The sequence below is a fragment of the Myodes glareolus genome, chromosome 5 (assembly GCF_982192425.1).
Source record: "Myodes glareolus chromosome 5, mMyoGla1.1, whole genome shotgun sequence".
Taxonomy (NCBI): Eukaryota; Metazoa; Chordata; class Mammalia; order Rodentia; family Cricetidae; genus Myodes; species Myodes glareolus.
In genome coordinates this window covers 874,596-888,370 of record NC_142030.1, presented here as the reverse complement: position 1 = coordinate 888,370, position 13,775 = coordinate 874,596, and the positions used below count along the sequence as shown (strand labels likewise).

The 13,775-nt window shown below is 41.3% G+C and overlaps 1 long non-coding RNA gene across 1 annotated transcript in view; it reads right to left on the bottom strand.

The window, feature by feature from the left end:
- The window catches only part of LOC146894774 (uncharacterized), a 95,664-nt gene that overhangs the window by 25,324 nt on the left and 56,565 nt on the right, over positions 1-13,775 (bottom strand). Inside the window, exon 2 of the long non-coding RNA XR_015737787.1 lies at positions 5,615-5,711. This is a non-coding gene — a long non-coding RNA (uncharacterized LOC146894774). The remainder of the gene's footprint in view (positions 1-5,614; positions 5,712-13,775) is intronic.

The following is a 13,775-nucleotide window of genomic DNA, read 5'->3' as shown; positions in this document are numbered from 1 at the left end:
TTTTCCAACATGAACTGAAGACTCTGACTAACCCAACTCATGAATATGAGGCTAACTATGTTCAGAAAAGGAGAATTTGTTAATTATATATTTAGAAACTTAGCTTGACAGTCTGATCTAGGTGTTGTGTAATTTTGTGTGGGATAATGGAGACTGATCCATTTCTGGACAGGCTTAACATTCTGGGCAGTAAGACTGACAATTTGTGTCTACTGGAAGCTGACTTTCCCAAAGTGGTGGGATCTCCCAGTGAGAGATTTTCTACACTGACCTGTGTTAGCTTCCCTCTACTGGTTCAACATCTGTGCTTCACTATTTCACAACAACCTATCCTTTCATTCCATGCAGATTTAATTACTCTTTCTAGCATTATCCCCAGCTACATGCAGTCTCAAAAGGCTATTCCTCAGCTATCTAAATAAGTAGCATACTTCTGCTCACCATATACATGTGGACTATTGGAGTGTAGCTTGAGCAATTGGGAATCAAGTCTCTTTATTTCAAAGATTATAAGATATAATCTATTAGAAATCTCATGCTAGAGCCAGCACTCAGTGTTTTGTTAGTGAGAGAAGGGCCCGAAACATCCATTGAGCAATGGTCCTGCAGAAGTGTGCATGTGTATGATGTATGTGCATGTGAGTGTGTGTGTGTGTGTGTGTGTGTGTATACTCACTAGTCTGGCCAGACAGAAGCCCTAGTGAGGGGTAAAATCTGTTGGGGTTTTCAGCATCTCCACCATGTCACTCTCAAGGTAGTTTTCATCTATTACCACCAGGAAACCCCCACAATTTTGAAGCCCTCTATTGATATGCCTGATCCCTGATAATGACAGCTACCGAAACATCCGTCTGATCGCATCGGTGACAGTAATTATCCAGGAATTGGATACCAAGTCATTACCAATGAATGAGTTATTACTGGCAACGGTGTCCAATAATGAAGTTAATGGGAGATAATATGACAGTCATTAGATGGACATGGCGCTCTTCATTGTTGAAGAAAGAGGAACAGCTATCAAAGGCTGGCAACAGGGAAGAAGGATTAATCTATGTCAGCAGTGTTTACGACCTCCCTGGACTCTATTCTTGAGGCTGAGCTATGATTGGAGGATTTCCTGTTGGGGGTTGGTATCAGCATGAAATAAAAAGAGCCTTGGACTTGAAAAATGTTCTGTGATTCTCGGGTAGTGGAGCCCTAGTGCCAGGCCCTGTATGTGCACAGCTCTGCTCTGCCTGGAAAATGCTTCTCTTCTTTTACCCACAAACCTCTATCCTGGTTTCATTTTGTCAACTTGAGACAAACTGAGACATCTAAGAGACGAGGGAAAGACAACTGAGAAAATTCTTCCATAAGATTGGCTTATAGGCAAGCCTGTGGAACATTTTCTTAATTAGTGGTTAATGCTGGAGGGCCCAGACCATTTTGAGAGATGTCTTCCCTGGGCTGGTAATCCTGGATGGTGTAAGAAAGCAGGCTGAGCAAGCCATGGAGATCAAGCCAGTAAACAACATTCCACCATTGCCTCTGCTTTAGTTCGCGACTTCAGGTTGCTGCACTGACTTCTTCAATGATGAACTGCAATGTGGACGTAAGCCAAATCAACCCTTTTCTTCCACATTCCTCCTCACTTCAAGGACTCGGAGAAAATAGTGGCAGTAAAGCCAATATAGAATAGCTCTTAGGGTAAGATGAAAAGAATGTATAAATACTTGGGAATTTTATCTCCTTGCTGCATCAAATAGAGACCACAACTTTGGCAATGTATGGAAATACCATTTTATATGGTTTCATGCCTCTCTGTGTGACATAGGGATGTGCATGGGTAGGGCTGAGACTCTCTATAGAAACTCCAGAGCAGGTAGCCAACCAGGGACATTCTGTACCCTGAAAAGTCTTCTTTCCCTCTAGCTTCATTGACTATGGTTGATAGGATTTTTCTTTTTTTGGAAAACAATATTAAGAAAATGAGTGGTGTTCTTCTCATCATGGCATCGTTTGTGGTGAGGGAAAGCTGACAGTGAGCCCCACAATCCCCCTAAGCTGCCTTTCCATGACTACTGACTGTGCCCTGGAATTTAATCTGTATTATGATCTTCCCTCTGAAGGAGGCTGAAACCTGAAGGTTCTGGAGGTTGAGAGTCAAAAATGGCAAACGCATATCCCATCTCTGTTGTTAGTGGTTTCTGTTGACCCACGTCCCACAGCCATTTAGTACCAAAGAAACACACAGGGGTCTACATTAATTATAAACTGATTTGCCTAGTAGCTCAGGCTTCTTATTAACTCTTATAACTTATATTAGCCCATAATACTTGTCTGTGTTAGTCATGAGGCTTGGTACCCTTTTTGGCGATGCAGTCACATCTTGATTGTTCTGTGTCTGGCTTCCTCTGTATCTGGGTGACCACTGCAGACTGACTTTTCCTCTTCCCAGAATTCTCCTGTTCTCATTGCCCCACCTAGACTTCCTGCCTAATCACCCTGCCTCTACTTCCTGGTCTACAGAGTTAGTTCCAGGAAGTATAGGTGGGGCTATCAGGCAGGAAGTAGAGGCGGGGCAATGAAAATTCTGGGAAGAGGGAAGTTTCAGTCTGCAGTCATCAGCCAGACATGGAGGAAGCCAGACACACAGCAAACAAGATGTAACTGCCTCACCATAAAAGGTAAGAAGCCACGTGGCTAACATAGACAAGAATTATGGACTAATATAAGTTCTAAAAGTTATTTAGAAGCCTAAGATACTAGGCCAATCAGTTTATAATTAATGTAGATGTGATTTCTTTGGGATTGAACGGCTGCAGAACCGAGTGGGACAGAAACCCCGGTCAGCACCCCTCCCATCTTCCTCTCTCCCTACAGCAGGAACTTCCTGACTGACAGGACACATCAAGGATGAAATGATAATGTTTTAAACTGCTTAGGACTGAGGATTCCTGTACTGATGAATTTGAAAGTGGAGGCTGCTGGGTGCATATTGACTGGGCTTCCGTATGGTCGACCTTCTTGGGAGGAAGAGAGGAAGTGGAACAGTATAGCTACAATGAGAAATCGGCTTATGTAGTTTTAAGTACCCAAAGGTTTAGTATTTGCAGTCAGTAACCTGGAGACCAAGGAGTACCTATGTGAAAGTCAAGTTCAAGTTTAAATACTTGATAATCAGGAGAACCAATTATTTAAATTTTAGGGCAAAATCCAGCAAGCTAGATACCAATGAAAATCCAAGTTTTCCATCAAAAGCCCCTTCCCTCGGTCCCTCCACAGTGTCGGTATCAGGCTCCACACTAGGAATTCCAGAGCCTGGAGGCACAGGTGTCCCAGCCATGATATGCACAGCTTTTCTTCTAGACACAATGTACCAAGTGTCCTGGTTAGTTTTTACTGTCAACTTGACATAGCCTAGTGGTGTGGGAGAATTATCTGTATTCTGTCAATCATATTTTAATAAAACGCTGATTGGCCAGACAGGCAGTATAGGTGGGAAAGTTAGACAGGAAGTAGAGGTGGAGTAAAGAGACTGGGAGTATTCTGGAAAGCAGGAAAGCTCCCTTTGGCAGTTCTGCCCAGACCACCAGAGAGGAAAGATGTAAGCCGTCCCGCTGGAAAAGGTACTGAGCCATGTGGCTAACATAGTCAGAATAATGGGTTAATATAAGCTATAAGAGTTAACAAGAAGCCTGAGCTAATGGGTCAATCAGCTTTATAACTTATAGAGATCTCTGTGTGATTGATTTTCTCTGGGACTTGCCGGTTGTGGGGTACCGGACAGGGACAGAAACCCTAACAAGCTGGCCCCTCATGTTACAGCCTAGAGTCACTAGAGAGAAGAACCTCTAGTTCTTCTAGAGAATTGCTTAGACCAGATTGTCCTGTAAACATATCTGTGAGGACCCAGATCACTGTAGGAGTCACCATTCCCTAGGCAAGTAGTCTTGAACTACGTAAAATGTTAGATGAGGATAAGCCTGTCTACAAGCTTGTAAGCAGCATCCAACATGATCCTGCCACAGTTTCAGAGCTGTGAGGCAAGTTCCCTTGTTGATGGTAATGCTTTTGGAATTGCAATAAGGCTGTGCTGACTTCAAAGCCCTGATTAAACCTCCCAATTTTCCTCTTTTCCATGGTGGACTATGACCTGGAGTTGGATACCATATAAACTACTTTTCCTCCAAAGTTACTTTTTGTCATAGCAAAAGAAATGAAACCTGAATAGCCAGTGATACCAACTGCCTCAGCAAACAGTAGTTACTGCGATATGGCCATGTAGGAAATCCTGTGACCCATGAGCTCCTTGAAAATAGAGGCTGCACCCCTTTTATCTTTTCAGGGTCCCTGTTCTCTCAATGTCTTTCATAGCATCAAAGACCTGACACACAGTGGATTCTATCTTTAAAGATATTTTCAACTCCTCTTGACATGCAACCCCTGTGTCTGGATGAACCGCCAGCTATGGTTGAGTGGTTTCTCTTGCTTCTCTACTTTTGCCCAAGTTGAGCCCTGTGTTCCACACTTGTTTTTTCAGTGTTTTCACAACCCAGCTTCAATGTTCCTTGGTAACAAATGGTGTCTACTACTTGTTAATGAGTGGATCTCATCTCCACAGACAGCACTAAGTATGAATTGTGTCCCATAAATAGGCTGGCACTGCTGTTGGTAGGGCTGACTATTGAGGGTGTCCTGCACCAGGACCCCATCGTCAGGTGCAGCATTAGTATCAGGCATGCCCCGAGCCAGATTTATCCCTTCATCTGGGCTATTTGACTTTGAAAACTCTATTACTTTTTGCCCAGTTAGTTAGCTTTGTCTTGAGTTCTAAGAATGCAGATACCCACAGGGCCTAGTGACTACCCCCAAATACCAACTTTACCAATGGAGGGTAACATAGGTAAAGTAAAACCAGAGTAGAAATTCAGGAAGACACACTCTTCCTGAGTCCAATACAAAGCCTTTTGAAGAAAGCAATCACTCTGGTCCTTAACCTGTTCAATGCCGATCTAGCTCTAGATTGAAGCTTCCATGCAATCAGCACAAGTTTCTTATAAAATCAGTTAATTCAAGGCCAAAATGGCCCTCCCTCGACTCTTATAGGATGAAGACAGTTTCAGTTAGTGTGTGGACAAGGCTTGGCATTGACAAGACACTCCCACACTTGCACAGCCAGGTGTTGGTGTTATCCCTTCAAAGGAATTCACGTATGAGCTTTGGAACTACTGTAGTGAGCTGTATATTCTTAGAATAGTGTCAATGTCTATACTGTATGTTTGGTTAATTTCTCAAACTATGAAACACCACCATTTACATCAAGTCACATATGACTTTAGCAGTAGGTACAAACATGATTCTATGCAGTAATTCCACCCTCCTGGGGGACTGGGGTGACAGTGACCTCACTTTGACTGTGAAGTCTGCTCAGACCATTGAGTAAGGGATTGGAGTCAGCCTGAGACTGTCTATTTGTAATGACTAGAGCATTAATTAGAAGTAATTTGGAAAACATCTTACTGACTATGCATGCATTGAGCGTAACCAATTAAACCAATGAAGCCAAATACTTAGGCAGCCAGGCAGCTGTTCACAGAGGTCTCAGGTAAGAAGGGTACTGAGCTCTGCTTACCCAAGACTTGGCAGTTCTGTATTATCAAGTAGTATCCTCTCGCAGAGGCTTCCTCAGGTTGTGCCGGTGGTAAGCAGAGTAAGGCAGGGAATAGGTTCTAAGAGAGGAAGAAAACCCTCATTATTTTTGCAAAATTATACACATTTCTAGAAGTACCAAAGCTATTATTGGCAATTATCTGACATCAATATACAGGAGCTGAGGGTGATTAACAGGGGTTAATGATCTCTTAGGTTAAATCAGCACATACTTAAGCATATACTTAAGATGAAGACAAGACTGTTAGAGGAATCAGGGCACTTGTTAACACATTAAAGCTAACCCATAATGGAACATTTTCTTCTAGTTCACAATTCACTGAGTTCTATCAGTGGGGAAAAGCAAGCAATCCAGGGTTGGCTCTTATACCAACATTATAGCTATACATCAGCCTTACGAAGTTCATTGCTGATCCCCACAGATCTCTAGATACCTAAGTTCTATCTCAACTAAATTCCTATTTATTTTATCTTATATCTGATGTTTAGAAATAATTAATATCATATTTAAAATATTTTGTTTCAAACCTATCCTATTCCTGTATCCTATACACTTTCATATTGTTTGTTCTTTGCTGTTTTCCAGTGTGAGCAAGCACTTCATTTGAAGAGGCTCAGGTAGAAAATGCTTCAGGCTTTGAATAGGCAGGGACTCTACATCAGCTCCTAGGTTCTGCTAGTGTAACACAGAGACAGCCAGAGGTAACTGTAGATAGGCAAGAGCAGCTCTGTTCCAATAAAGCTGTGTTTGCAAAGACGGATGAGGGCAAGTCAAACTTTCAGACACTAGCTTTCCAGCCCTAGCCCTATAGGATCTGAAAGGAAGAGAATTCCACTAAGCAAGATGCTGTCCCTCCAGTGTGGGATTTCCACATGAAGTGACATTCCTGGCCACTTTCCCTGTTCAAGTAGAAGGGAATAATAGCTCACTTGTACTTTACACTAGCAATGTCACTAACCCAGAGACATCCCATCACAGTATGGTGCAAACACATCATTTATCTGCAAAGGCTCCCAGTGGCTCTCCATAGCATGTGAAACCTTAACTTCATCTGCACTCAGAATCACTCACATCATACTACTCTGTCTTCTCATTCTCCTCTCCTTCCTCCAAGAAGCCAACAGTTCTCTGCTTTGCACCTCTGTCTTCTGTAGCCCTCTTCTTAGAACAGTTCTCCCAAAATCTGTATAACATCTCCTTTCTTCACTTTTAATTCAAAGCCCTCATGGTAAAGGCTTCTGGGATGTACAACCTCATACTGTGCCTGAGATTCCAGGCCTTCCTTAGCTTCAAATACTTCCTTACAACTTACCTCTGTTTAGCATTTTATATACACATGCATCATATACAAGCATATATTTATTTACTTTCCCTTCCAATTGGAACTCAGGCTTCTTAAGGTCTTTAAGAATAATTTAATCTGTTTTGTTTGATGTAGCACCCCCACTGTCTGGAACAGTGACTAGGCCACAATCAGTACAAATTAACTAGATGTGTGCATTTAAGTATGTTTGTTAAACTGAAATGCTACGTAATGACTGTGGGCAATCTTCTGACGGGATGGACACTTTCCATACCTTAGCTTTATTCTATACCCTAAGCATCTTCCTACATAGGAAAGAGTAGAAATTATTATAGATTGAATGTAAAACAAAACAAGGTAATATTCCATTGAAAGTATACATACATATATACATATGTACACGCATATACATACATACATACATACAGCCAGCAAGCCAACTTTCTGTCTCATAAGAGGATTCTTCAAATCTGTCTATTTTCTTCTTTAGCATCTCAGAACCTGCTCTAGGTCAACACTCAACCTTGGCCACAGGTAGTTTCTATAGTGCAAAGGTCTGTCCTATGATGCATAGTTGAGTGGGAGGACTCAGTCCTCAATGGATCCTGTGTATGGTGGGAAGGATTGTGATGAGACACAGAAATCAACAGAGCCAACCCTCTTCTCCTCTCTGGTCTTAAAATTGGAAATAGAAGGCTAAGAAGAACATTAACAGGAGGGGTTTCTGTCCCTTTAGTTTGGGAGTATATGAGATGAATCTTGTTAACACACATCCTGCCTCCTACCAGCCTGGGCTTGGCCAAGGAGAATGTGGTGTGACAAAGGGTAACCCAATGTTTAGGATGACTGATTCATGTGTGTTCCTAGATAGATATAAGTACTGAGTTGAGAATCATTAGGTTCTGCAAAGAAGCAAGATGAGACTATAGTAGGACCTAGGAGTGAACTTCCTGACCAGCAGACAGATTCAGACATGTGTGAGGCCAGGTCACAGACTGTGAGCCTGGCTCTCACCAGCCTTCTACGGAAGCTTCAGAAACACACTAAACCAAGCAGACAAGAGGGCTGACTATCAGTTACTGCTGGGAGAACCTTCAAGAAGGCTGTAGCGAAATTCCTCTAGCAGATCCTGGCTAGATGCCAGCAATGCTCTTCCCCTTCTCAAGCACATGGGAAAACTCTATTCACTGATGGATCAATTAGGATTTCTGTTGCTTAATGAAACACCATGACCTAAAGCAACTTGGGGGAAGAAAAGCGTCTATTTCAGCTTATACTTCCACATCATATTCCATCACTGAAGGAACTCAGGGCAGGGAGCTCAAGGAGGGCAGGAATCTAGAAGCAGAACTGAAGCAGAAGCCATGGAAGGGTATTGCTGACTGGCCTGCTCCACATGGCTTGATTAGCCTGCTTTCTTATACACCCTAGACCACCATCCAGAGGTTTTACTGCCCACTATGAGCTGGGCCCTCCCACATCAATCATCAATCAAGGAAACGCAACACAAGCTTTCCCACGGGTCAATCTAGTAGGAGTAATTTTCTCACTTAACATTTCCTCTTTCAAAATGACTCGAGCTTGTGTCAGGTTGACATAAAAACAATCCAGCACAACTAGGTCAGGACCAAGTCACCAGATCCTTGTAAGTGGAATATGAGCAGTATTACAGTATTGCTCCCTACCACTTCAGGGTATGTCCAAAGACCCAGAAATCATACACACCCAGGAACTTCGACAGGATCAGTCAGCCTAAACACCAAACACATACATAATTCTGGAACTTTTTTTTCCTCACAGCAAAGCACCCATATTGTCTACTGAAGTTGGGGGTGTTTAGAAGGCGGGGGAAGTATAGAAACAGCTTTGACCTTTTTTTGCGTACAGAAAAGTCATCTTTCCCACATTGTACAGTGAGATGAAAAAAAATCACTTTTCCTTAGGTTAAGCTCCTGGGGTTGGGGAGATGTTTGTTATAGAAGATAGCATGGTGTATCCTGACTTAATGCCATCACAATGCCAAGCCAGACACCTCTTTTCCATATTCCTATGTGTCAAAAATGAAACTCACTATTTTCTATAAAGAGACTGAACATTACCGGAAGGGATTATTTAACTTTTCAACTGTTAAAATTGGACTATAGATATATCTTACCAGATAATAAGTTCATTTATTCCACTCACTAAGTGGAATTTTGGGGGGAAAATCAAGTTAATTATAGACAAAAATAAAACCTCATATTTTATTCTTTTGCATATCTGTGCTAGGTTTGAAGTAAATTGCGATCCAATTATGCAATTTAGGAGAAAGGTTTGGACAAGACTTCTAAGACTGTAATTCTTGCCTCTAATATGTAAGTAAGGTTGGGCTTGGGAAACAAAGGAATAAGGAAATGTATTCCGGGGCTATACACACATACTTTGAAACCAGTTCAAACGTGGTTTACCATTTGTTCAGCTTCCTTCGAATTTGTGGCTTGAAAGGGATTTGTGAGATTAAGTCATGTTTTATTCATCTTTAACATGGATGACACCCCCTTTTGTTCACCCAGGTGTTATATAATATTTAAACCACCTCATCCAGAGCTGGCAAAACATATGTGCATAGTGACTTGCAACTAAAAACAGATGGAGACTATTAGAGAGATCTACAACTGACCAAAATGCAGAGATCAGGTGACTATGGAATGCCCAGTCCCACCAATACATCTGCAATGATACCTACACATAAGGTTCAGGGGGGATTGCATAAGAAGGTGGAAAGATAGCAAAAGTCACAGGGTCAGGACATCTTCTGTTAGATCAGTACAAAGAAAATGCACCCTTGAACTCTCAACATTATGGCAGCCTAAACAAGACCAGCCATAGTGACAGCTGTTGACTTACAAACACAGAAAGGGGAAACTACACAAGGCTCTGCTCCTGGATGACAAGAAAAAGGTGGACAATGGACGTTGAGAGGGGGAAAAACAGTTTCCTCCAGGGATGAGCTCCCACATAGATTGTCCAGTCCTAAGTACTTACCCCTAGACACATGTATGTAAATTGATTCAGTAGGTTAAATAAACACACACACACATATACTTATACATATATAATGATAGTATTTATATAATACTGATTAAAGAATATGTAAATTGATTCAGTAGGTTAAATAAACATATATATATACTTATACATATATAATGCTAGTATTTATACAACAATGATTAAAGAAGTGATCAAAAATTTGGGGAACTGAAAGAGGAGAGAAAGAAGAGGAATATAAATTCAAGAACAATAAAATAAAAATAAACATACCAAAAAATAAATAAAGCACCATTAAATGTACTAAATTTTAAAATACTAAAAACAGACAAAAGGAAGAGTAAGAAAATTCCAGGATGGAGTCAAAACAGACTTATTTACTCTGGACTTTGCCTCCTAAGGGATACCATATTTTGAGATACTTAAAAATAAATTTCTTTACCCTCTAGTCTGAGTCAGTCTTCCTCTTCCTCTCCCCCTTCTTCCCACCCCCACACTATGAAACTGTTTTATCCACATACTTATGTGCTGTTAAAATCCACAAAAATTACCAGATCCTAACTCAGAACATTTGACATCTTCTTGCCTTCTTCCAAGTGACCATCAAAGAAACACTGCTACATGTTCCTGAGGTCCAGCTCCAGTTTTAAAAAGGCTTCTTTTCCTGAGTGGAATCTGACCTCACTCCATGCCTTGAAGGAGACTCATATCACGAGAGACTGGATGCAGACAATGGGTGATCACTGCATAGCGTACTGAGAAGAGAAATCATCTGTTCTTTTCAACTGGTCTTGAGTGGCTCAACTATGAAAAGTGATATCTTATTCCCTGCAGATCAAGAACCATTCATTTCTGAAATAGCAAGCTCTTTTGATGTTCTACAGAAGCTCACAGTGAGCTGCTGCCAGGAACCCCTGGGCACTGGGCAAATCCTTGATGTGTACTGTGTAGCTCTTCATCTTCTGGATACAGTCCTTAATTATTCCTTCCTTCCAGTACCTCCATAGAGGTATTCAAACTATCCCTCATCCTGCCGCAAGTTCTGCCCCTTAGTTCAACTCTAGTATTTGGAGTTAGACCTGATTTGACAGCTTCCATCCCAGTTTAACAGATTTTATTGCAAATGACCATACATAGGCACGTAGGCATGTCCCTCTACAGTGCTGTGACACTGCAACCCAGGATTTGACCTCAGTGCACAGAGGCTCAACAGGATTCCTGTCATCAACTTATGGTCTCAGCCACTCACTTTTAAAGACAAGATCTCCCAGGACGGGTTACCACCTTGAGAAAAGGACAGAATCAGCCATTCTGTAAGTATCACTCTTCTCAACATCGGTGAGCAAGAGTTGCTGATATTTTTCAGCATTCTGTACCCTTTTTAATATTAGGAAAAAATTTCCATTTCCCCAATCATCCTTTAGTATTGGCTGATTAAGAAATGAATGACAAGAAATGAGTATGAATTCAGTTATGCATTCATATGATCTTACAAAGCCCAATAGTGTATTTATGAATGGATGTGTATACAGAAATATGTATGACTGTATTCACTATATATGTATATGCATCCATATATGTTTGTAGATGGGCTTTAACATATACTTGTATCCATTTGTATATATGTTTGAAAATAAGGTGTATGGATAACAGCAAGACATACCAACAGTGCTGAACAATGCTAGAGATTAACCTCCCTTCTTCCAAAGTGACCACCACTCACAAGTAGATTCTCTACCTCTAACACAAGAAACCAGAAGAGTACCAAGAACCTCTACTTAGCTTCCCTCCATTTTGTAGTCAACACCAATACTTTCTTCCTTCCTTTAGGTTGTACAAAATCTCTCCTCATCGATCAGTTTAACTCTTTCTTTCCTCCTTAAGACACATAGGGACTCAAAGCAGAAGTGGCAGAAAAACAATTTATTACAAAACAGGAGCTGCAATGTAGTAACATTCATATTCTCATGATTCGTTAGAGGGAACTGATGACAGCAAGAGTGGCTGTGGGATACCATTATACCATGAGAACAAGTTTGGAACCACTAGCTACATGGGTTTATAATGCTAAATTCTTGTGCAGTGTGTATGATCCTTGCCAGGCACATTTTATATTCTACCAAAGAAAAAAAAATAAAATTGAAACGTTAGCTTGAGTCAGTGTTTTCAATTCAAGTGTGGCCTGTATCCAACCCCAAGCACCTGTTTCACTGGAGTAAAACTCTAGAATAATTGAAAACAAACTGTGGGCATTAGTATATTATATGATATTTTTGTCAGCGGTCTCATGATTAATATAGAATATGCTACAAGATCAGCTGTGAAGATTCTTCCACTGACTAAAACAACGTCAAAATAGACCTGGATTCCAGCTGGGCTCCTCAGTAAGAAGATATGTTACTCTGCTTGTTTATGTCAATAACTTGAATGCACCCTTCATGGTGATTAGGATCTCAAAACCATGAGTGAGACTACCTAAATTTCAACTCTGATACTTCTCTGATAAACTAGCAAAGCATTTCTACTCATTTGTTAAATGGATAAGTGTGCCAGAACTAATGCATGTAAGAATTTACATTGATTCACACACAGTAGGATAGAGAATAGAGGATAGAAGGATGCATGGATGGGTGGATGTATGTATGTATGTATGGATGGATGGATGGGTGGGTGGGTGAGTGGATGGATGGATGGATGGATGGATGGATGGATGGATGGGTGGGTGGGTGGGTGGATGGATGGATGGATGGATGGATGGATGGATGGATGGATAGGTGGGTGGATGGATGGATGGATGGATGGATGGATGGATGGATGGATGGGTAAATGGGTGGATGGGTGGATGGATGGGTGGATGGATGGGTGGGTGGATGAATGGATGGGTGGGTGGGTGGATGGAGGGATGGGTAGATGGGTGGGTGGATGGGTGGATGGATGGGTGGATGGGTGAATGGGTGGGTGGGTGGGTGGATGGATGGATGGATGGATGGATGGATGGATGGATGGATGGATAGATGGGTGGGTGGATAGATGGATGGATGGGTGGATGGACAGATATAAAACTACACTTTGCATTGCATATATTCCCATCTTTCACCTTAAAACAAAACAAAATAAAACAAAGTAAAAATACCTAGGGAGTAAAGACAGCAAACAAAAATTTGCAGTACTTACAATACATGGCAGGTCTCATTGGACCATCTGTCTGTTTTTTCCCATCTATAACTTACTGCTCCCACTGATGAAGTCATCATGTGTGTGCATGCCAAGCTTTAATGGTATTCACTATTGATTGTATTCATGGCTGTATGAGAACTATGTGGTACAGTAAGAATAAAAAAACAGTTGAAAGAATTCTAAAGCCCGATTTGGACTCACAATGGCAGATGATTTTCTATAATTTTAACCAAAATGCAGTGACATTTGTAGAGAGACTGAAGAGAAAAACCTCCTGGGAAAAACGTTGCTCTTTGGCATTTAAAAATACCAAAATGAGTACATTGCCTAAGCATTTACATTGGACTTGAACTATTCTCTCAGAATGGATAATGTGTGGAATGAATTACAAATGAGAACATTACAAAATATTCTACTCTGAGTCAGCTGTGGCTGAGCATGAATGAGCTACCTCAAGTAATAGACAGGCTAGATGAGAGTAAAACCTGGCATTCACACAATGATGGACCTGGTGGATGAGTATGAAAGAGATATCCCAGCTGGATTCTGAGCTAAGTTATGCAAGAAGGAGAAATGTAGAGGGTGGTAAATGGTTTTACTCACAAGCTTTCCCAC